We start from the raw sequence: 24723 nt of genomic DNA, 5'->3' as shown, positions 1-24723 counted from the left end.
GTCTATGGTGGGCTACAGTGCCCCACAGCACCAAAACACTCTTCCTCGGATGTTTCATTTACACTAAACTTTAAAGAACACCAACAAACTGGAGAGAATTCTGCCATTTAACCCCAGAACCATGTCAAGCACCCATCTCCCCAACTCCAAGGCCACAGTCCAAAGCCCCACCAAATAACTGAGCACCACCAAAAGTTTAACCACTTCAGTTCAGGCGCTTGGGATGCAGCTCAGGCACATCCAGATAAAGATCCCATGCTCGCACCTCCCTACCTGTGTGGGTCTTTTGGAATCTCCTTCAAGGAGCACTGTGTCAGACTATGAAACCCGGTGTTGATGGTAATGTGCAAAGCAGCCTGGATTCCCCAGCCACCCACACAGTGAGGAGACACTCACTTTACCAAATGTTTGTGAAAGCTGAAGCAGATTTTGGAATACGCCTCATCAATGAGGCCCTGGCACTCTACTCAATACTGAGGCATTCAATGAATTTCCAGCTATGAGGATTGGGAAGCAGATAACAGTACAGCTCTTAACAACATTGCCACCTCCGAGCTGAAAATCCTCCCGCCGGTCCCGTCATCCCTGGGGTGTAACGACCACCAGGACCGGACAGGACTTTTCATTTTGACACATCAACTCTTCTCCCAGCTGGAGCGATCCCTGCTAAGCAGCCGCGCTCCCTTCCCCGTGTCCCCAAGTGCTGAGCACGCTTCCCTCAGCCCGGCTCAGCCCCTGGCTCTCAGATAGGCTGGAAAACCAGCGCTCACATGGCACTGCAGGCCACCACCACCGCGCTGGCTCCTCCTGACTGGAAGTCTCCTTCATGAAGGTGGCCGTGCCATTTAACCCAGCACTAAGGCAGTTTAGGAAACCTGGTCTAGATTAGAGTACTAGAAACAGGAGTAGTGTCTCCCCCCTCCAGGAGAAAAAAAAAAAATCAGGCTCTGCCAACTGTGTGATGGCAAATATGGACTGAATCGTTGACATGGAAACCGGACTAAAGTCAGCGCTGCCTCAGCTCAGCTCGCACACACACAAGTTATCATTATCCCCAGCCTTTCCCTGGCTACAAACACGGACTGGATTTGTGGCTGCGGGAATTGGGTGCAGCTTCTCCAATAAAGTATTAACAGAGCACAACTAAGCCAGAGCGAAAGGAGGAACTAATGTAGTTGGGTGAAGGAGGATGCTCTTCCATTTCACTGAGAGAGGCACAGCGTGCTGAGATGTGCAGACTGGACCCAAGAACAAGAGACCCATCTATTATAATTCATGGAGCACGCTGCAAAAAATGGGATGGAGCGAGGAAAGGTTATTGGTTGTACCTCAGCTGATCTGAGAGGGGGTTTGGTAAAGAAAATTGCATTTTCTGTAAATATGTTTATATTTGCCCAGCCCATTCCTTGCAGTGTTTTAGCCACTGTCGTATCTAGGTTAAACGCTCCCATTGTGGCTTCATCGCCACGAAAGATAAATATTATTTGAATTATTTGTTTGCTGGCCATCATGTGAGGCAACGCTTACTTATCCACCTAAAAATAACGTTACAATATTGTATAACCTCCCTTTTCTGGGGAGACACAATGGGTCTGCGCTGCGAGCTCCAGCCGAAGGTAACTCTGTCCCTTCTGCTGAACGCAGCAGCTCAAAGGCAGGCGTGGATTTTCCAGGGGTTTTGCTGCTTCCCACGCCAGGTTTTTTTCCGCGGGCAGGGAGCGAGCCCCCGGCTCGGCCGCTCAGCGAGAGCCCGCTGGTGACATCTGACAGCGAGCTGCGAAACTTTGGATGCATTTTAAGGCAGGAAAAGTGGACTCGGCCTGACTCGAGGAAATGCATTATTTTAGCAGCGGCTGGCGAGGAGGAGGAGGAGGAAAAAGCGAAGCGGAGTTTGCGGAGGGGAAGGGACGCGGGAGCGCAGCCGCTCCCCCCCCCCCCGCGCATCCTGCGCGACCCCCGGGGGCGGCCGGGGCTGGGGCCACGCGTGTCCCACCTCCCACCCCAACCACCCGCGGGGGGGGGGGGCAAAGAGGAGCGGCCGCAAGTTTTTGGGGCACGTGCGTGCGCGGATGCGGGGAGCGGCGAAAAAACGAGGCCGGAAGGTGGAATTTAGTCATTCCAGGGAAAACTGAGGGGTATCGGGAAGGGGAGGGAAACAGTAATGAAGCGCAGGGGAAGGAGCGAACCCCTTTTATTTTATACACGGGGGCGCACCCCGGCCGCCCTCGGACACCAGCGCTCCGGTGCGCTCGGGGAAGGAAGAGTAAATCTACTTAAAAAAAAAAAAAAAAAAAAAAGGAAAAAAAATCAAAACGCGGACCGGAGTTTGCAAAAACCCCTGCACTGGATCCGGAGCCAGCCGTCTGGTTTCCCTGAATCCCACCAGATTTGGGAGCTCTCGGGTGGGCTGGAGGAGCAGCCGCGTTCGGCTGCGAACCCCACTGTGAAGAGTTAAAAAAAGGGGGGGGGGGGAAAGGGGCTTTTAAAGCTGCGAAAAGAGAAAGATCTCAACTCTGGTCCTGGATTTTTCCCACTGAAGGGAAACTATTATTGTGTTCCAAGTCCTCGGGACCCGGCGATGCCGTGCGGGAGGGGACAGCAGCAGGTTCTCCTGCCTGGAAAAAGCTGTCCCTCGGCCTTTCCCCCACCTCGGCGCCTCTTTTCTGTGGGGAGGGGGTGGTAAAAAAATACATCCCCTCCCGTGAAATTCTGCCCTCCTAAAGTGTATTTTTAGAGAAGTTTGAGTTCAGGCGTCACGACTGGGGGGGGGGGGTTGCTGCGGGAGATGCAGGCGCTGAGAAAAGGTTTTTTCCCCCTTTTCATCAAGCTCTTGCACTGCCATTTTCCCGAGGCAGGGAGGGAGCGAGGGAGGGAGAGCGGAGCGACAGACAGCGCTGGCGAGGAAGTTTCTCACGGCAACTGCGGGCTGGATCGGGAACGGAGCCTTTTGTTCCCGGCAAGTTCAGCAGGAGAGAGAGTTGGAGTCAGCTGAAGAGAAAAACCAGCGGAGAAATAAAATGGAGGGAAGAGGGAAGAGAGGAGAGAGAGCTGGTGCTGAGCTGAGATTAACTGCAGAGCACCGAGCTCGGGTGTGCGAGGCAGCTCGGCATTTATTTAGAAAGTTGGTGTGGTAGCCTGAGGCAGAAATCCCTCGTTAAGTGCATGGGAATGAGTGAGAGACCCAAGGACACGCAGTGCTGGGCAGGAAGTGGAATTTTCCAAGGGGTTCACATCCTTCGGTGCTCTTTTTGCCAAGATTTGATCTCCTTTCTCGATGAAGGCTGCCTCCTAGAGACATCAGGGAAAAGGCCTTAAAGATGTGGCGTGCTCTGGGTCTGTTTAAGCTGAATAATTAAAAGTAGGGGGCACCTTCCTGCAGAGATTACAGCGAGGTCTGAAGACCAGATTCAACCTTGGGTACGGCCCTGCCTCCCTTCCCTTTCCCTTTCTCCCCAGTGAGTGTTGAAACACGGTGCATTTGTGCCCATGATCTCTGAACGGGGTGAAAAGTCACCTGAAAAACAGGGGGCCCCCCCTCCGATTTAATGCTTATACACACACCCAGTATACCCTACATTCACATCCACAATTGCCTTTGTCTCCCTGTACACGCTGCTAATCCTTCACCCCAAACCACACGTGCTCTTTGCATGTGTGCAGACCCAGAATGTGAAATAAACTTGCCTGAATTAACCCCCAAATCGCTGACAAGCATCCGTCCCTTTAGCAGGCACCCAGGAAGGTGGGGCAGAACTTTAATCCCCTCATTATTTCTACGCTTGGTGGTGGAATCAAAAAGCAGGAGCCTGATCACGAGCAGAGTGAGTTTCTCAGAGCAAGTTTGGGGTTTAATGCGGTGTCCCGAAAACACAGTTTGATTAAAAACGTCCATCACCTTCTGCCTTCCCGGCAGGGCAGGGCAGGGCAGGGCAGAAGCTCCTTCTCCCGGCGTGGCTGTGACAGCAGCTCAGCGAGACACCACGTGGGAAAGCCGGGTTCGGGATTTAAACGTGCTTTTCCACTCCGGCCATGAGGGAGGGAGAGCCTCAGCTGGGGGGGGGGGGAATAAATAAATAATGAAAAAAGCCTTTTCGTGGTGCTCAGAAGCGACCTCTGTGGCTGCCGGGGACTGAAGTTCAAGAGCCCTGGGCTGGGAGCGCGGGGGAAACGCGACTCAGGAAAATCCAACAGGAGCAGGAATGGAAAGGGGGGTGGGGGGTGACGGGACCCCCCGCCCCGGGAGGCGCAGCGGGCTGGGAAGAGCCGTCCTCGCTCCCATCCCTGCCATCGGAACCGGCTCTGGGGGAGCACAAGGAGCTCCGAGGGTGGGGGGACACAGTTCCCGAGCCTCTGCTCGGTCCCCCGCTGCCCCCACGACCCTTCGCTGCATTTCCACGGCCACCGGTGGCCAAGTCCCGGGAGCCGGCGGGGGGGTGCCCGGAGGAGCCCCCCGAGAGCGGCCCCAGCCCCGCAGCCCCGACCCCACCGACCTGGGGATCGGGGGGGCCCCGGCGGTGTCACCGCCCTGCCCGTCCACCGGGATGTTCCAGGGAGCCGCCTCGCACCGGGACCTCTGCGGGCCTGGGAAAGTTGAATAGGGAAACGTCAGAGAGCACCAGGCAGGAATTTCAGTGCATCCCGTGTTTTATGGTGGTGTGAACTTTTGCATATCGGGAGTAATTAGCAGCGAGGCTGTTAAAAGCAGATTTAAATACACCACCCCCTCTCCCTCTTTCCCCCCCCCCCCCCCCCTTTCTTTCCTGGTCCAAAATGGTCCAAATCCGGTTTACCTCTGACACAACCCCCACCGGGACAGAGGTGAGAGCACAAACCCCACGGTTTGTCCATGTAGGCAGGAAAACACATAAACCCCCACATATTAATTGACACGTCAATTAAAATAAATATAATTTTGTTACGGTTATTTTTGGTTCTTCCTCCCCCCCAACTTTGTTTTACTAAAGCGGGGAAACATATACACAGAAACCTTCCTTGCAGTAGATGCCTTTTTCTTCTTTTTTTTTTTTTTTTTTTTTAAACGGAGCCCAGATGCTGGTCAGGATTAAGGTTACACCAAACACATTCTACATTGCCATTTTCCAAACAGAATAAAGCAGATGGAAAAGATGGAAGAGGATAAAGCAGGAACGGAGCAGCCCTGAAAACTGCAAGCCCTGCACTAACGCTGGAGAGGAGTGAGCTGGGATGCCAGGAGAGGCAGAAAGAAAGAATCCAGGCGTAGCAACGCTGCATATCACGTTCCTCACGGTTAAAATGAGTATCTTTAATTAAACAGCTGTCAGAATTTGGGCTTTAAACCTTATATTTAAAATGGGAAAAGGAAATTCAGCTGCAGCCGTACACTGTGTCTCCTTAGGGCTCAGTCCTAGAAGATGTGAAGGCCACTGGCCGGGGGCCATCAGAGTACTTAAGTCTCTGTGTAATTTTAAACATCAGCAGTCCCGGTGATTTTCAGGATATACTCCCTTAAAGTTAGCCATGGACTCAGCACTTTGCAGGATCCGCCCAGCAGACTCCCAGCAGCTCAGAGCTGGAGAACATGAGTGTCTGCACATCTGAGAAACAAAGAAAAAAATCTTCTTTTCAGCGGGCTAAAGATTTTTTCTTTTATTTCTAAAGGACACCAGTTTGTCCGTACTGGGAAGTTGGATCAAACTGGAATTAAATCTTGAGGGGGAGTTCACTGAACCCGTGCTGGTTTGTAAAATACCACCATGTGGCAAACCCAAATTTTAGGTGAAATGCTACAGTGGTGTAGTTTACTCAGCAGTGTGACTCAATCCCATGATGTGCTTTGAAAATCTCGTGCAAAACCTGATTTTAAGATGTTTTGTTGGTGTTCTATAGGCACACCCACGATACAGAGAAAGAACACGCAAACTATTAAATATTCATGCTATGGGGAGAACACTTAGTAGCGTCCCTTCATTCCAGCTGTACAAAGGCAGGCACAAATAGCTGGTGGAAAAACGAGTAAACCAAACCAACCCCAATATTCCACTTAAACAAGGTGTTGAGCAGCTTGGAAACATTTGCTCATGGAAGGGTCAGAGAGAAATTCTAATTATCTGCCTTTCAGCAGCCACCCATAAATGTGTATTTCACAATCTTGAGTTCTGTAATCAACCCACATGGGGTTCACATTCACACAGGGGGTCTGTGTGTGGGGATGGGACCCATTTTCTGCTCGAGGCCTCCACCCCATCGACCTCAAATGCACGTGGCCTCAAAGTCAGATTCTGAATGTCACGAGTTGGTACCTCAGTGACATTTACTTAGAAACAAAAAAATTCAAACACATTCTGACCAGCTTGGCTGGAACTTTCAGAGTTCAGCTGTGGGACTGTGAAACGAGGTCATTTTTATCTATCAGTTATCTCTGACTTGAGAGGGGCCAAGGTGATCACACCTTGGCAATAGCTCTGCTTGTAAAGGCTGGGCATAAGACATGAATTTTCAGTAAAACCAAGGCATTGGTCAGAACTTCCTCTGTAAAACATGCTGAAGAATCATAAAAAAATACATAGTTTTCAAATATTTGGAAAAATATTGAGTATATCTGGCAAACCCCTGAAAAAACAACACCAAAAAACCACCCCAAATCCAAACATTTAATTGGATAGAATTGGGTACCTGAGTGAAACCTGCTCAGAAAGATTCCTGTTCAGTTTAGCTGTTAGAAAAAGAGTGGAATTAACTACAGGACAAAACAAAGCATTTAAAAATATGACTTTTCCCCAGCTGCAGGAAACATAGTGGCTGACCTCGGTTTTCCCGTGCCATGGGTTCAGGAGGGCACTGAGGGCACTGGAGCCTTCCCTACGTAATCCTGACCCTCTGGATTCACTGTCTTCCCATTGTTTTGTTTACTTTGTCTATTCTTAGAGTGTATTTTGTTCAGGACTACCTCATGCACGAGTGCAGAGTCCCCAGCACACTTCAGTTTCTGTTTAAATAAAGCTGAAGCAGCACCAGGAACAGAAGTTCTGCATGTCAGTGATCAGCCACTGGCACTTATCAACAGTGCCACAGGATAACAGAGCCCTGGACCCAGCTATCATTGCTTAAGGACCTTCTCATTATCATTATTTTTTGAAGAACTTTGCAATTCATTACTTTTTCCTGCATCCACAGTCGTGACAAAGCATCCTTCTTTAAAAAGGCAAAAATACCAAACAAAAAAAAACCCACCAACAAGCAAAACCCAATCAAAACATGAAGCCTAATAGTTGAGTTGTGATGCAAATGAGTGGGGTTTTTTTCTACCACTTCTAGAAGTACAAAAATAATCAAAAATTGGCATCCTATTATGGGGAGAAAGGAGAAAAAACCACCCCAAAATCAATACAAATACCTGGAAAGTAAGTCCAGACAACTGGAGGCTAATTAACCTGACCTCAAAATGTAAATTATTTTTCCTCTGGAGGGGGCAAAGATGTAGAGGAAAGTAAAGAGATAAAATGCAAAAAAAAAGGTTTAACACAGGCAATCATGCCAGACAAAGCTGATGTCTCTCTTTGATAAGGAAGCAGATTTTTCTGGGTAAAGGAAGACACAGCTGATCTCACAGCCCCCAAAATCAGTAGAGCATTTGGTCTGGTGCAACATCTGAAAATACAAGTTAAATTGGAAAATAGGAAGATTAGTGCAAGAAAAGTTTTCTGGGTAAAAAATGACTAAAAATCCAGCGCTGGGTTGTGCTGAAATGGGAACTTCTGGGCTAAGGATTGAGTGCTTTGAAAGCTTCTGCTCTCAGATCTGGTGCTATGATTGGCTTTAAGTGACACAAGGAATTGGGAAAAGACCATTAGTACAGATAGTTACTGACAAATTCAAAAAGCATCAATGCAGAGGACTGGAATGTCCTAAATGAAGAACTGGATGAGGTTCTGGAACAGCACAGGAATCCTGAGGAATGGACTGGTGGAATGCAGTAATAAGATTAATGCAAATCACAAGGCTGCTCACACAGGGACTGACAGCCAAAACTCTTGTAAACTGGGAATTCATCACAGTTAACAGGCAAGGATGGAGACTCAGAGGCGTTATTTAGTCACAGGAATGAAGATGACAGGTGAGATCTGAAGAGCAGGTAAGGCACATCCAGATGTTATGGCTCTCTTACGGAATTTTGGGTACAGCTTCTAGTAGAGAATGACATGTGAAAGCTGGGATAGTCACAGAAAAGGCTCCCTGAGCTGGTTATGAGAGCAGAGAATCTGTCAGGAGAGAAGACTGAAGCCTCATTTCAGCAAACTCCAACAAAACAAAGGGAAGAGAGGACAGGGTGAGTCCATATACACAGGTTATGGCTTGAACACAGGTATTTAAACTCGAGGGTTATGTTGGCACCAAATATAACTCTAAAGGCCTGAGTGCAATTAAGCTGATTGCTAAAATAGAATGTCTTATTATTAGAAAAACTAGGTTTTAGAGAATCCTTCCAGTGGGGCTCTCAGGCTGGAAGGGACTTACTGTTTTTATGCTGGAGGTTGATGTCCTTGTGGATGAAGTGGGATACAATTTCCTCAAAATCCTGGTGTGAGGCAGCCAGCAGAGACTCCTCAAGCCCAGTGTGAGGAAACTCCAAATTAGAGGAAATAACCAGCACCAGCAGCCCCTCTGAAAGCTCTTCTGCAACCTGGTGAAGAAGATATTCACAATTAATTTACTGGGGCTGGTTGGAAGTTGGTTTGTTGTCACTCTGGAACATACAGATACACTGGAGAACTTTGAAAGTTTTGCCATTAATTTCCCTACTTTGCATCAGTGAAATGAGAGGAAAACCTCTGCAATTTTGTGAAGAAACATGTATGGTGGTTAAAAAGTATTCAGACACTATAGTGATAAGCACAACGAAAATCCATTACAATTAGTAATTCTGTATTTACTGCAGCACCTGAATTACATGCAATAAATAAAATATGGAAGCAAACATCAAATAACAAGGATAAAAGAAAACTCTGAATGAGACGAGTTTGAGAAGGCAGGTTGTATGATTTAATTTATAATTAGGGACTGCATCACAGTGCAAGGAACTGGATTAGGATGGGCAAAAGTGTAAGGAATGTACACAGGAAAATTGAACACACCAGTCAGTCCCCTGGTAAATTCATCCCGGTCACAGGAGCGTGAAGAAACACGGAACACAGAGAGAATTAATGTGGGCCCTGGAGTAGGGACCAGCTCAGCACATTCCCTGTGTCAGACAGTGCCTGGAGAACTAAGCAGTGATCCTTGTGGGGCTGAGCCTGCACACACTGTCACCTCAGGAGAGAGGGCTCCTCTGCCTCTGCAGGGAACTGTTGGAAAACCAGGACTTTCTAAGGGTACAGCTTTCCAAAAATCCCAAAGGGTTGCACCTTCCACAAGGTCACAACACAGGTCTGGCTTTTCCAAGGGTTCTTTGTTTCTGTCATAAATAACACTCCAGGAACATGGATCACCTGTGTCTTCCATCTCAGGTCTCTTCATCTCTCCACACAGAACGTTCCTGCTCTGGCAACACAGCACCAAACCATGGCTGCCCTTCTTGGGATCTCCTGTTCTCAACTGTCTGAGCACCGGGGAGCTTTTCCATGATTTCAAACACACAGTGCTCCATGCTGGCAAAGGCTCCTTCCTTGGGTCTGCCACCTCTTCACCTTTCTGTAAACAATAACATGCACTAGCACAGAGCCAGAAAGCATCTTCTCTTTTGGGGTTTTCAATTTTGCTTTCCTTTTTCTGCAATTTCTCTTTTTCTCAGTGTTCTCACCAGAGGACACCTCACAGCCACCAATTGTATCTTCATGCCATCAATGTTTGGGAGCAAACCAGGATCCCAGAATTTTTCTGTTGTTGTTTTCTTCTTTCTTCAAATGCCTTTCAGATTTAATTCTGGTTCACCTCACCTCTAGGGACTCTATTATTTTTAAAAAGGGCCATTAACTAATTATTCTGCTTGTCTTGTTAATGAGAGAGTGAAACATTTAGCAAGAAAATGATAATCTAAGACTCGTGTGTTCTCTCCCATTTGCAAACAAACACTCCCTTTTCCATCTCAGAACTTTTAGGACATTAACACTTTCTCAGTAATAATAACACAAAACATAATTTTCATCCAATATTGAAAATTAATATTATCTCACAATTATGTCACAGTTCTACTTCCATTGGCAGGCTGACACACTTGGAGTTCATGAGAACAGTGCTTTTGAAAAGCCTCCTCAGCTCCTTATTTTCAGGGATGGCATTTCCAGTGGAGTTTTTTTTTTGTAGCCAAGAATCCAGACACAGGTCTGGATGAGGAGGGGAGCAACTGGCTGGGCAGAGAGTGGTTATAATGGACCACAAACTGAATTTGAGTCAGCACAATAAAGATAATACATCACAGAAATATTTAATAAAGCTGCTTTACGTAGGACACCCCTGACAATTATCTTGCTGAACTCAGTGAAATCTCAGCTGGAATATTCTACCCGTTTTCAGGTACCACATAAGAAAATAAAAGCAGATACAAAGCAACTGGAAAGAGCACAAAGAGAGCAGCAAGAATGCTGGGAGGCTGAGGAAATCTAACCTTCAAGAACAAAATGAAATGCTGGATTTGCTTAATCAATTAAGAAAAAAAAAAAAGGAAAGAAAAAAGAGAGAGCTCATGGGAAGGGATGAAATACCAACAGTCCATTTTGTCAGCAGCCAAATGTTCATGCCCACTGGAAATAAAGAGGTAATATTCTTAATTCACAGTGAGATTTGGTAAAGTAACAAAAGTGAAGTTTGAACAATGAGAACACTGTATGGGAAGCTGTAGAAAACCCTGCATTGCTGATTTCTTTAAGGCCAGGATACACAAACATCTGTATGGGATACAGATAGGCATCTCTCTTATCTCAGAGTGGGATGGGAGCTAAGGACCTCCTGATGGCTCTATGACAGATATATTTGTTATTACAGCAAATACAGGAAGAAAAATACTGGTGGGAAAGGAATGTCTCAATTAGAAAAGTGGACTTTGAGATGAAGAACACCCGGGTTTGGGCCCCTGTCACAGGCTGTCACTTCAGGAAGTTACCTGCAGGACCTCCTTCCAGCTGCCAGCTCCAGAGAGCTGAGGGAGTGTGTTAAGCACATCCCTTATGCTGATAGACAGACACACTGAGTTTGGAGTTTACAAGCCACTTCACATTAAATATTTCTTGTTTTATTAGTTTGATTTTGCCAAGCCAAACTACTTTGATAGTTCTGTTGCAGATCTCCACCGAGCTCCACCTCAGCCCACAGTAGCATGACATCACCTAACAGTGATTGTGAATAAAGTCAAACGCTGTTTCTTTTATTAAATTGCTGTGTTACCTCATGTTTGTAAAATCCTAATGCAGTTTCTCCTTAAAAAAAGGCTGTTTTGCAGAGGCTTTTTCGCTGGATGTCCGTAACACTGAAAGTATCTTTCCATTCCTTGCTTCCACACACCTTTCCCTGCCTCTGGCAGACCTTTGCACACATCAGGGCAAGCTCAAATTTCTAACAGGTTTGTGTGATACCATTCTGCACCCATTCCGTGGTAAATCACCTCCACTGGTGAGCAAGGCCCTGTGCAACCACTGAGGAGTTGTTCTCTGTGTTCATAAATCCTTTCTCCTGGCCCAAGAGGCCATGCTTATTCCTTGAAGCTCCATGGAGCTCCAGTCCTTGGACTTGTGCTTGGGAAAAAATGTAGGTAATTTCTTATGCCAAGCAGAGAAGATCAGATATATACATCAAAAGAGATCCCATGACAATATCCCTGGCAAAACTGGGAGTTTTCTGTTGGAATTAATCAGAAATCTGCTCTTCCACAGGTGGCAATGGGCTCCTGCATGTTAAGGGAAGTTTTGGGTTGTGTCCTGCCCCTGCAGCTGAGCTCACAAGGGTTTCTAGGAATGCAATTTTGTCATCCTGATGTTTGGCTGCCACTCCTGGCCGTCCCAGTTCTGCACCAGTGCCCTGTGCTATCAGTCCCTGCTAGCAGGCTACACCCAGGAACACCACTGGGGAAACTGCTCCTGATGAATCCCCTACAGGAGGAGCAGGTTGATGACATCTCACTGTTTCTCTTTCTGCATTTCTTCTATTATCAAAGCAGCAAAAGCCCTGTGAGGCCACATAACTAAACCTTTCCACCTGTGCAACCTCACAGGAATATGCATTGTGATGGATCTCCCAAGTTTCTTCTTCATGCAGCATTTTGAAAAAGAAGTTGCACAGGCAAAAAGAAAAAAACCAAACCACCCAACAAACAAACCCAATGGATGCCAGGAGAAAAGGAACAGTCATTTGTCAGGTTGACCCACAGAATCCTCAAATTCCTGAGAATTCCCTGTCAACACGTTGTGAAAAGTAACATCCAGCTGAGCAGCAGAACACCACTCCATGGGATAACTGCTGAGAATATCTGGAGAGGTAAATTAATACAAGAAAGAACCAAGCACCGTGCACCCGATTAACAGTGAAAATACCTGAAATCAGCATAACAAAGTAGGGTGAGTGCACTTGTGCTCAGGATGGTTAAACAGCTGTAATTAGATCAAACAAACTAGATTGATGTATCATCCCTTTGTAGCTGTGGCCTCAGAAGGCAGGTCAGGAGCTAAGTTCAGTAAAACAGTTTTAGTACTGCAGCTTTTATCTAACAAGGCACAGCCACACACTCACTCCAAAGTAAATACTACTCAGGAGACCTGCTGAATTCCAAAGAAAAAGAGTTTCCAGAGAAGATGGCATTCTCTAATAACAACCTGAACTTCTGTCAGTAATAAAACTCACCTAATTAATTTGATACTATACCCTTTGGATAAACAGTACACAAAATTTTCGTTGCAAATTCATTCAAGGCTCTTTCTTGAGCTGTTCCCTCCTCACTTAAAGTGCCTGCACAGAATGGGTGAATTCTAATCTGCTTTGTTCTTTCAGAACCTTTTAATTAAATGTTAAGAAAACCGTGTAGAACGACGTTGTATGAAATATGGTCACTACCTCTCAGAGAGGAGAAAAACACAAGGTAGCAGATGGTGGGAAGAGGATACATGTGAAGAAATGTAAATAGGAGGGAACCTCACCAAATCAAAGATGTTAAGGCAGAACTGAAAGCGCCTGCGAGAGCCCTGGGAGAGCTGAGGAGACGAAGTAACAACTGAGCTCAGAGATATCAGCCTTTCCTTGCCCAGAAAGGACAAAACACCAACAGGAAGCTCTAATCTTGTAGAGGGAACGACCCTTCGTAACTAAGGGCATCGAGATTGTTGTGGAGGATCCTTAAAGTGAGTTTGGAAGGAGTGGGGGAAGCAAGGACAGGTGCCAACAGATATATTCATCAAACAGTCTCAGAATCAAAAAGAAGCCCCTTCACTACTTCATAACTGCAAGTAATGAGAACATTATACAAGAACTGATAGATAACCTTGTATTGAACGAAAATGAGACGAATTGTTGAAATTGGGCAGGAGACCAAGCAAAGAGCAGCTCGGGAAGTCATCAGAGGAGTTCTAACCAGCAGAAACAGCCAGAGGGTGACTCTGGGGTTAGGAGGAGGTGTAGCCTGTGTGTTACCATTGTTGGCCCAGAACCTGCACTCCAGGTCCTCTGAGGTGCTGTGGCTGCACAGATTGTTGGCTGGTAGCCCCATCTTCCATGATAGAGCCAAGTAAATTAGTGAGGAGATTACGTTGTATCTGCATGTCAGAGCAGTGCCGGGATGAAGACCAAGAAGGTCTTTCTAGTATTTTGATTAAAAAAGTTATCAATACTAGACCTATTCTGTCAAATGGAAGGCACCAAACACCAGAGGATATTTAAGGGTGAAGTGAGGCACAGCTCCACAAACTTCATGGAGCCTAAATCACAACTGTTCTCATTCTGTATCTTCTCCTGCCCCAAGTTCCATTTGTCTGGGTGATTTATGAGGTGAGCTCTGGCTGTGCAAGGCTTCTCTCCTTCTGAATGGAAGAACAATTCAGATAAGAAACAAATCTCTTCTGAGTGAATAGAGGAAACTGGACTTAACTGCATTGACTAAGGTATTTATTGTACATCTAGGCCAGATGAAGCTTAGCACATTTAATACATATAAAACTGCAGAATGCTGCTGGGAAGAGCAGAAAGCAAACAAAACAGACTCACAAGTTCCTTAGTAATTTAAATTAAGCCACTAAAGTAGCAGAAAAGCAAGAGCAACAGATATCTAGGAATTCCAGTGGCTGATTCCAGCCACCCACAGGAACTGAGGAGCAGTTTGGGCTCTCTGGCCCCTCTGGGACAGCAAAGCTGTGATCACATAACCCCCAACGGGCAGCACTTTTGTTGAGTTCATAAATTGTCCTGAGGTTCCTTGTCATGGAAGACACTGGATGTAATTACAGACCAAAAAAAAAAAAAAAATACAACTGCAACTTACAGACCTGGTCCTGAGCAAGGCACGTGTGCTTTGGTGACTCAGCAGTTCGGGAGGATCATCAACACTTTGTAGACAGGAGCCCAGTGCTAAGAGAGAAATTGCAAAAAATAAATCCCTGTGGTATAACTTCAACTTACCAGTTCAGAAAAGACCATGTGCAGAACTCCAGAAACGTGGTGCAATCACAGAATTCAAAATTCCAAGCGTAGACCCCATCATTAAGTCATCCATTTACAATTGTTGATGGCAAATCCATCTACTCCAGATGGGGAAAGGTCACTCTCTTCTTTTTCCAGGGCAAGCCTATGAATAATTTGAGTGATTAAAGCTCAAATCAGGTGTGAAAATGAAAGATCAGGAAAACATGGAAGAGAAACCACACTCCCAAGGAGATACTCAGCTTTCCTTCTGGAATCAGAAAAGGCTCCCTCCATTCCCTACTGCCACAAAATACAGGTGAGCTCGTACGTTTTTTTTTTTTCCTCCCAAAGAGTTGTCACTTTTAAAGGCACATTGAAATCTTATTTTTACTTTTTAGGTCTCCCTTCTTCCATCGGAGATGACCTAAATTTTGAGCTGAAGCACTCACAGCATCCTCGCTTGGAAGAGAAAACAAGAGCAAAAAAAACATCAGGCTGCGAAAAGAGGCAAAATAATAGGAGGGAAAATTACAGTGAAGACCTCCCTGAATAACTGGAGGTCACAAACGCTGCAGAAATAGATGCTGAAGTGGTGCTACCCAGAGCCAGTGGACACAAAGTGGTTGAATTTACAGAACCCTGTCAGAGGGACAGGTGGGCAGGATGTGAATCGAAGCAGTTCTGGGAATACCCAAGAGCTCTCAAAATTTCCCTTCAAATATATCACTGTACTCTTGGTGGAAAAAATGTCATGGATGCCAAAATCCAAGAGCCTCCTGTCACAAAAAAAAAACCCAACCAAAACAAACCAACCAAAACTTGAAAGCTTACAAGGAGTGTTCAAATGGAATTAAACAGCTATAGAAAGGGGTAGAGGGAATATTTTATATGCAATGAAGAAAAATGTATGGAAACACATATACAACCAGGTAACCAGCAGTGGAGACAACTGAACATTCACCCACCTCATTATTAACAAAAAAACTCCCCAAATGTACTTGCAGAAACATTTATTTTGCTTTATTTTATCATCTTAAACAGCCAACAGAAACTAAGATTATAATCTGTGCCTTTTTAAAATTCCATTCAACAGATGTTCATAAGCAGACTTGAGCCAAATTTCAGCTCCCCGAAAGGATATTCAGCCCGAGAACTTTTACAAATGGATGATAAAGTCCCGCTTTTCCCCTTGTAATCATTGCTTTTCTGGGACATCAAATCCTCTCTTAGCCTCATTACAAGTTCCCACCAGCATAAAATGTATTTTTCATTTCCATTTCCTATAGTATTGTTTTCCAAAAATGGCATTTTCCAGCACAAGACAACTCTCCTTCACTCCTTTTTTATGTCATCTCCTCAATACGAAAGGATCATCTTAGTGACAAGGCTCTGTTCTTTTAAAAAGATGAAAAAAACCCCCTCAACTGGTATTAATAAATATTTACTTAATGTAAAGAAAAGGGAATTCAATAGTTAAGGATTAAAATTACAGGGGGGGAAAAAAAAAAGGTGTTTGGAAAAGCAAGGCTGTAAGAAGTTCAGTGCTGTTTATGAGAATGACTGTTCAATGGCTCCTTCTGGGACACAGTGAGATGACTTCTTTAAAAGTATGGTCTAGAAATACCCCCAAATCACAGAAATTATAAGTCACTCGAGGATTTCAGATGCAATACAAAATTAAGAAATATCAGGACACATAATGAAAATGGTGGAATGAAAACAGCATCACACTGACTTGTCTGTGTTAAAAGGAGAAGGGGGGGGCTGAAGTGAAAGGTTTTATTTTTACTTAATTACTCTCAGTGTTCCCTGGGGACTCCTTCCAAAGCATATTTTGCATTTGGACCTAAATGCAAGCAGGATTCAGCCTTGATCTTATTCCTTATGACAATACGTTTCTCAAATTAGAAGTCCCACAACTGGAATGTTGACACCACTGCTGGTACCTCCAGCACCTCAGAGGCTCTTCTGTGCTATCAATCTGTTAACCTGGGAAGCAGAGGGGGAAACATTGTTTAAAATAAAAAACAACAATCCAGAAAATCATATTTCCTAAGCTTATAGCACCTTTCATCCAAGGATTTCAATGGAAATAGGAAATAGGAAGTCTCAAAATGCTTAAAAAGACCCCGCCAAACCCACCCAACTTTAAGGTATTTTGAAAGGATAATGTATAAATTGAGTGAGCATCCACCTGTGATGCGATTTAAGAGTCTCCTACTGCAGCATTTCACACATATTCAATCCACCTTCTGGTTACAGCGTGCAAGTTTGTGGTATGTAGAAGGAACAGCAGAGCTGGTTAAAGATTTTCTCTTGCTTCACATACTCTGCAAGCTTCTCATTAACTCATACATGACTTTAATCAGTGCTGAAGCACACACTTCCTTCAGCATGCAGGACTGGGCTGGGGGGAAAAAAATCCTCAATAAAATATTATTGCAACCACGAATTAGTAAAGAAAAAAAGCAACATTTTCCTAAAGTGGCTCCTGATTTTCATCTCTAAAGGGTTAAACCGACCTTCACCGATCCAGAAGAGGTAATAAAATAGAACTTTAAGGACAAAAACGCAGCACTTCAAGAGATTATTATGAAGAGCCACATTCAAGGAGACAAAACCTTATTCTTAAAGCACAGATGCTTCTAAAAACAAGAGATCGCACGTTTTTAACAGCACACTGCCAAGCGCTTATAATGAATAAGCAGAACGAGGGTGGTTTTTTTTCTCTTTTTCGTTTTTGTTTTTTTTTTTTTTTTTTTCCCCTTTGGAGCTCAGAGGGAAGGGACATTTCATGGATGTGCTCAGAGGGAAAGGGGCATCCATGGATGTGCCGGCAAGAGCCAGCTCTGCACTTCTGCAGGGGCTGTGGAGCTGGTGCCGGTTGGTAGAGAGGGGGTGTGTGTGTGGGTGGGTGTGGGGGGGAAAAAACAAGAGTAAAGCCTGAGAAAAACCCATCAGGGCTCCTGTCCTCCCCTTTCAGCGTTAATGGGAGGGATACGAGTCCATGGGAGCTGCAGTGGGGGATGGTGCCGGCGGAGGGGGTGGGGAGAGCCGAGCGAGGCCTTACAACCATCAGCAGCTCTTGTTCTTGTTCCTTTCAGCCTTAGCAGGAGGATGTGAAGCTCATGGAGCCGGGAGCGGGATGGGGGGGGGGGGGGGGGAGGCAGAGCCAGGATCATAGTTTAGCTTTTGTCCTCTCTGCACAGGGTTAATAGGAGGACACGAGTGTAACCGGGACAGGGGGATGGATGGGGGGGTGAGGGGTGATCGCAGCTCCCTGCGGGGTTAAGGGAGGGTGCGCTGGGGGGTCCTGTGCGAAGTCAAACACCCGGGGGCGAGGGGGGGGGGGAAGAGAAACGGGGCAAACTTCCCCTCAACGTGGCGGGGCCCTGCTTATCCAGCACAACCGAGCGCCCCGTGGGGTGGGGTGAGCCCAGCGCCTTATCTGTGGGGCGCAGGGAGAGCGGCTCCCAGAGAGGGAGGGAGGGAGGGAAGGAATGAGGGGAAAAACCCAGGTGCGCTGACACACTGAAGGATGGGGGGGGGGGGGAGGCGGCACAGGCGGCGCCGCTGTGGGACCCGCTCTGAGGGCGCTCAGGGCACCGCGGCGAGAGGGTGGGGGGAGCTTAGAAACGACCCCTCAAGCTTCAAACAGGGGAAAGTTTCCCAAAACTTTGGCGCGTCCCCCCCCCCAACCCCTCACAGCGACCCCCTCAGAGGGTGAGGGGAGGGGGGGGCGCTGTTCCCGCCCCCGCCGCAGGGGAGGGGGGGGCGCTGTTCCGGCTCCGCGCCGCGTTTTCCCGCTCACCCCCCCCCCCCGCTCCGCGCAGCGCTCCCCGCGCCTCCTCACTCCTCCGCGCCTCCGGATCCCTCCGCCGCAGCCGGCGCTGGGCTTTTTTCACCTCCCCCACCCCCCATCCCTTACATCCCGATTATCCAGCCGGGGGGGGGTGGAATGCGGGAAGGGAAAGTCTTATCCCCCCGTTCCTGTAAGAGTGTCCAGGGTAAGGAAGGGCGCGACGGAGCGTTTTGCTGAGTGAGGCGGAGGAGGCGGTTGGGACTACTTGGCGTTCCTGCCACGGCCTCGGCGGAAGGAGCGCGCTGTGCGAGAGGCTGCGCGGTGCTGCGGCTCTCCTCAGCGCTTCCTGGAAACTCCCGCTTAGGAGCGGGGGGGGGGCGGGGGGAGCGGGAGGGAAAGAGTCCCAGGCCGGGAATGGGAGAAGGGACGGGGCACGTCATAGCTCCCTCTCCCCATGCCCGGACGCCCCCCGAGCCCGCTGACACCCCTCAAGCAACCCCACCTCCCCTCAGTTCCTGTGCAGATGGAGCAGGGAGAAGTGAGGGATAAACTCCTTCGTAACCGCCGTGCAGGCTGGGGGAGGGGGGGCAGACCCCCCGTTTTCTCCTCATAACCCGACGGGGGGAGGGAAAACCCACAGTTTTCCCTCAAAACCCGGCGGAGTGGGGGGCAGACCCCCCCTTTCCCTCACAACGCGGGGAGCTCCCCTCAGCACCCCCAAAACTGAGGGGTGGGGAGAACGCAATGGGGTGGGTGGGGGGCGAAAAGACCCTCACCCAAGGGGGGGGGGCAGGAGGCAACGACCCTCTAAACAACCCCATTCCTCCCGTGTTCCTTGGGATGGGGGGCGATCCCTGGATCCGGGGGCTGGGAGCGGGCTGAGGGGGAGGGGAGGCCGGGCTGGTGAACGCGAACGCTGGTACAGAAGCGTTTTAGCACAATCGGGCTGGAAAGCTCCAACTGCAACGGGGCTGAGAACAAAAAAAAAAAAAAAAAAAAAAGAAAGAAAAAAAAAAAAAAAGAGAGGAAAGAAAAAAAGTGAAAAGGCTCCTTTGCTGCCCTCTGCCTGCCGAGGCTGCGGGGGAGCCCGGCCGCCTCCTCGGCTGGGGAAGGGCTCGCACATTTCCTGGGTGGAAAAACCGAGGAAACGGGGCCAGCTCGCACACCTGTGGTGCTTTCACAGAATCGCAGGATCCGTCAGGTTGGAAAAGACCTCTGAGGTCATCGAGCCCAACCTTTCCCTGCTCAGGATGCGCTGAGCTGTCCTTTGTCCCAGGCGTGGATGCGCTGCTCTTCACCTCACTGCCCGAAAACTTCAATAAGGGGTAAAACTCGTTCCCATTAGAGTCGGCTGAAGGATGTCTCCAGGCTGAGAGGGCTTTGGGATCTGCTGTTTAATACTTAAATTATTTAACCAGACAACACTAAAAATGCATAACATATGCAAGCCACAAAAAAAAAAAAAAAAAGGAAAAAACAGGAGGGGAAAGCGAGTCTGCTGACACACAAACACGGCCAGTAAATACCGTGTGGTTCATTAGATACGGGCTGGGGTGATTCTGCCCAGCAGTTAAAGGCCTCTCACTTCCTCTGCCTGCTCCAGATTGTTGCCTTGTACAAGCTCCTCTCTCCAGCTCTGCCGGTTCCCAGTTTGCCACCTTTTAAATGTGGAGCTGTTGATCCTCTCTGCTGTTGCGGTGCAACACTTTGATGCCAAAAAACCCCCCTTCCTCCGCTGAATCCACAAGTTTCAGGGATGCTGGGACTACTCAGGAAAAGCAGGCAACATGTAATGAAATTATGTGGAAGAGAAGGATCCATTAGAGCAAGGAGATACCCGTAAATCCTGTTAGCAGCCAAGCATTTCCATAGAAATTTCCTGATTCTGGATGCCCCGCACCTTTCCTATGCTTCCATTTCCTTAACACCACTCCTAAATCTCTAGGTGGCTTCATTTACAAACCTAAACCCCAAATGTAAATGGAGGGGGGAGGATCTCTTTGAAGTCCTGTCTCCTTTGTGGGTTTTAACTCTTAAATTCCGTTGTTCAGGGTCTACTGGAAAGAGCAGCCTCCAGCTCTTGGAGTAGGAATCATCTCTTGGCTTTACACTCCTCCAGCACCACTCAGTTAAGGATGAGCTGTGTGGTTTTAGTCCTTTTAGTATCTTTTAGTTACTTTCTCTTTGTTGTACTTTTATTCCTTTGCTCTTTGTACTCCAACCGGTGCAGAACGGCTTCCAAGTACAGGGATTTATTCTGTCAGCCTCGCGCTGCTTCCCTTAAACATCAAAATATTAAAACACAAAAGCTCACTGATTACTCATCAGCAGATCGGTGACTTTACACACAGACAGCTTTCTCTGGAGCAAATTAAAACAACTCCTTCAAAAAATTTGGGCTGAGATGGATTGTTTCCAGATCCTCTTTTTTTTTTCCCCCTCAATAAAAAAGGCAGGTCCCAATAAACAGCCGCTGTAGAGAAGCTGATGGCTCACCACATTGTGATGCTGGTGGTTTTGGTTTCACTGCAGCCCTGTGTTTAGAGTGCACAAGAAGGGAAAATGTCACTTTGCCCACATGTCCCATAAGAATAAATCATCCTGGATACTTCAAATGGATAAAGCGTCCCCCAACAGAGAGCTCATTTCTTAGCCTGCACTGCAAAGCATGATGATGCCTGGTAGATAGTTTAAATTGTCATAGGAGAATTATCAAAAGCCTAAAAAAAACCCCCAACACATAAAAACGAAGAACTGAAATTCTTCAGCTGCAGGAAATTCAAGTGTTGGAGAGAGAAAAGCCCACAGCACCCTGATATCAGGAACTCTTAACTGAGGAAAAGTGGTTTATTCCTACATGTCCTTTTCAATGTGCTCTTGTCTAAGTTATTGTTTGTCCTCTTGTTTTTATGGCAACCACTCCAGGACTGACCACTTTAATATTCACTACTGGAGTGTTTGCAGTGATTCCTGAGAACTGGGAGGGATAATGTGCTCAGCACAGGGATCCTCAGCACGGCTGTGTAGGGGCTGAAGATACACCTTGAGAAGTCTCAGGTTCTGAGATTAAGTCTAAATCAATTATTCTGACTGAATTTTGTTCAATTAATGATGTTAATTGCCTGCCTGGAGACTGTTTAAAATTTGAAACCATTTCATAACTTATACATAAAGATTTTGCAGTTGGGAGTGATTTGTTGTTACCAGATTTGATACAAATCCCTCTCCTGCTGTTTTTTTGGCTCTCTGGTGCCAGGTGGAAGGGCAGCCCTGCTTAGTTTGGGAAAACAGATGATCTGGTTGAGAATTGTGCTTTATTTTAAGTAATTACCAGATCCAGGGTAGTATTTACACCTGTATTTTTCATGTTCTGGCTGATGACATTTTTTTATTTTTAAAGTTACTCAAGTGACTCCATCTCAAGCAGAGATTCTGCTGAATCCAGACTAGCAGAATCCAGTAAAAAAAGGTGTTAGTTTTCTAAAGCTGCAGTTGCAGCACTGAGCACAGCTTAACCAGGGAGAGCTGAGGTTATTGGCCTGGAGTACTCGGGCCTTGCTACATCTGCAGTGGTATCACTGAAGTATCGCTGGAACACGCTGCAAGAGACTCTGCTCTTCATCTTCCCGGCCTCCTGCCAGGCCTCTGGCGGAGGATGAGGGAAGTTTAGAGGAGCTTCCCAAATGGGAAAGGAAAAAAAAAGTCATTTAAGTGATGTACTTGTGAATCAGCAGCTGAAGAAACGTCATGTGAAGGGAATCCCACTGTCAGTGACAGAACCCTTCCCATGCCGCCGTGCTCCAGTGAAAGCCCCGGCAACACTGTCCAGTCACAGCTCCTAAATGGTGCTAAACGTCCCCAATTCCATGCTCCGAGGGCTGGCAGCAGGAACACGGGGGAGCAGAGAGGGGATGGCACTGTCTGTGCCCTGAGCTGCTCTTGTGGGCAGCGGTGCTCACCTTCCCCACCATGGCTGCGCTGCAGGTCACAGGAGCTACAGCCACGAGGACAGAGAAAACACGTTGGAGGAGTCAGGCAGGTGCTTTTGAAGGAGGAGGATGTTTCAAACACAATTCTCAGCCCTCTGCATGACCTGTTTGGGATCCGGCAAGGCTGAGTTAGTCCTGAGGCCAAAGGAGTAAAATGCAGGTAGAAGACAGAGGTGTCTCCTCTCCACCTCACTCGAGGAGTGATAGTGAAGAGAGAGCACAAGACAGCACAAAATTGCCAAGACATCATGCTCATTTTTCAGCAAACACCCATTAGTGAAATTGTTTTCTTTGCTTTTGACAGATCAGTTCAAGCCCACACACATCCTGCAGGATACGTTACACTCAAGGCTCAAGCCTCTCTCATTTCCCAAACAGCTCTGACACCCTGCTAGTGATCATCTACTGAGGCACCTCATTTCACGTTGTAGTCCCTCATGACAAAATAATTCCCACTGTTTATACCCTTTTTTAATGAATGGAAGATGCTCTGATGTATAAGTGAAATACATTGTAAACATCAACAGTGGCTAAACTTGATTTGCATTTTCTGCGGATGTCAAGTTGCCCCCTTACAAACCTTTTTGGTTTTTTTTTCTGCCCTCAAGGGATTTTTGAATGGTGTTTCAAAGACCACTGATGACACCATTCAGTAGCTGGCAAGAGAAAGAATCCGTGGATGGAGCTAAGAAGGGAGATAAAAACAGTCTGTGCCCCAAACCCAACATTTTCACAGTGCACGTGGGCTGGTTGTGTGAGCCAGATGCAGAGAGCTCCAGGGATGCTCCGCCGCAATCCTACAACCCTAATTCCTGCGCATTTAAGGCTGTATCTGATTAGGCATTTCTGTGTTTTCCAAGTGTGTAATTATCTAGCACAGTACGTGTGAGTTATGGAGTAAACCCAGTTGGGAGTGGAGCACTGGGAAGGGGAGAAAAGGTCTGTATGTGGGTGGGTGGGTTTGTCCGTGCTGGTGATTGCAGCAATCAGGGAGTGCAGTGCAGAAAAAACCCTTTCCTGGGAAGAAACTGAGATAAAATCCTGGCGCTGTGCTGCGAGCAGTTATCACCTCGCTGTAGGCCACGAGGGAGGCGATAACTAGATCCCAGATCCTTGTAGGATCCTCCTTAGGAAGAAATTCTTTACTCAGAGGGTGATGAGGCTCTGTCACAGTTGCCCAGAGAAGCTGTGGCTGCCCCATCCCTGGAAGTGTTCCAGACCAGGTTGGACAGGGCTTGGAGCAACTTGGGATAGTGGAAGGTGTCCCTGCCCATGGCAGGGGGTGGAACAAGATGAGCTTTAAGGTCCCTTCCAACCCAAACCACTCTGTGCTTCTATGGTTCTGTGATCCAGAGCACCTGCTCAGGTATGGTCCCAAGCAGGTGAGAATTGAAGAAATAGAAGTTTCAGGCTTCTCAGAGTTGAGGAGTTAAGGAAATCCAAGTGTCCTTGCTGTAAATGCAAGGTAAATTATTCATTCTCTCTCTCCCCCCCCTCTTTCCTCCCTCTAGTTCAGTTTTTCTTTTCATGCTTTAATCGTTTTGACACCAAGCTGTACAAAAGTAATTTAAAATTAACATGACTGACACTTGGTAGATAGCAGGACCCAGCACAGGGCTCCACCTTCTACTGGGAACTGTGGAGAAGGGCTCTGGATTGGCTGCAGGTCCTGAGGCAGCTGATGGGGGCTAAGGAAAAACACGGCAAACAATTAATTTGCTAATTTAGTTTTCTGTTTAATTTGAGACCAGAAAATTGTCAGGCACTCATCAGCCCACGAGCAAGGCTGAGTGGACTCAGGGCAGAGCTGCACTCCTGACAGCAAGGAGGGGATGTGTTTGATTAGCCAGCAAAGCAATTTCTCCTCCGGTACCGGTGGCATTTCACAGGCTCGGCAGCGTGTTTGAGCACTGAAGTTCTGCAGCGCTGGGTTTGGTGTCACCTCTCCCCGATCCAGCCCGTTCCGTACATCTGATAACGGTCTTTTTCCCTGGGAAAGAGGTGACACGCACACGTGTGTTGAGAAACAGCTGTGAAAAGTTGTCACCTCGAGCACAGAACGCGCCGCAGCCCGTCATTAACCTGGCGCAGCCACACGGTGCCTCGGTCAGCCGGAATTCTTGCAGGGATAATGACTCCTGCACGCGATCAGCGATGGCGAGGCGGAACGAACCTGCATCGGGACTAATGTCCTTTGATGGGGAAAGAAATGCTCTAATTTGATTTCCTCCCTTCAGCTGCCGAGTGTGTAATTTCAGATCCGCGCGGAGCGGGCCCTTTACGCTCCATTTTGGGCCTATTTTTGATTGATTAAATTGAATTGTGTCTATTTATTTCACACATCCAAGTCTGTATTTC

At 47.3% G+C, this 24723-nt stretch overlaps 2 long non-coding RNA genes across 5 annotated transcripts; one reads left to right on the top strand and one right to left on the bottom strand.

Annotated features, from left to right (window-relative positions):
• Positions 1–5252: 5252 nt before the first annotated feature.
• On the bottom strand, positions 5253–18724 carry LOC135402160 (uncharacterized). 4 transcript variants are annotated; one of them, XR_010425045.1, is made up of 4 exons: positions 16769–18687; positions 14572–14737; positions 8497–8662; positions 5253–7629 (listed from the first exon to the last, which is right to left on the bottom strand). It is a non-coding gene; the product is annotated as an uncharacterized LOC135402160 (long non-coding RNA). The 4 variants fall into 4 exon arrangements; XR_010425044.1 differs by lacking the exon at positions 14572–14737 and adding an exon at positions 14439–14520; XR_010425046.1 differs by lacking the exon at positions 14572–14737 and adding an exon at positions 14439–14520 and having other exon boundaries at positions 5253–5576.
• LOC135402161 (uncharacterized) lies at positions 18292–24698 on the top strand. Its single transcript, XR_010425047.1, has 2 exons — positions 18292–18581; positions 19560–24698. It is a non-coding gene; the product is annotated as an uncharacterized LOC135402161 (long non-coding RNA).
• The last annotated feature ends 25 nt before the right edge of the window (positions 24699–24723 follow it).

The sequence above is a fragment of the Pseudopipra pipra genome, chromosome 24 (genome assembly GCF_036250125.1).
Source record: "Pseudopipra pipra isolate bDixPip1 chromosome 24, bDixPip1.hap1, whole genome shotgun sequence".
NCBI classification, from domain to species: Eukaryota; Metazoa; Chordata; class Aves; order Passeriformes; family Pipridae; genus Pseudopipra; species Pseudopipra pipra.
The sequence above is the reverse complement of the archived record's forward strand: the minus strand, read 5'-3'. Positions and strand labels throughout refer to the sequence as shown.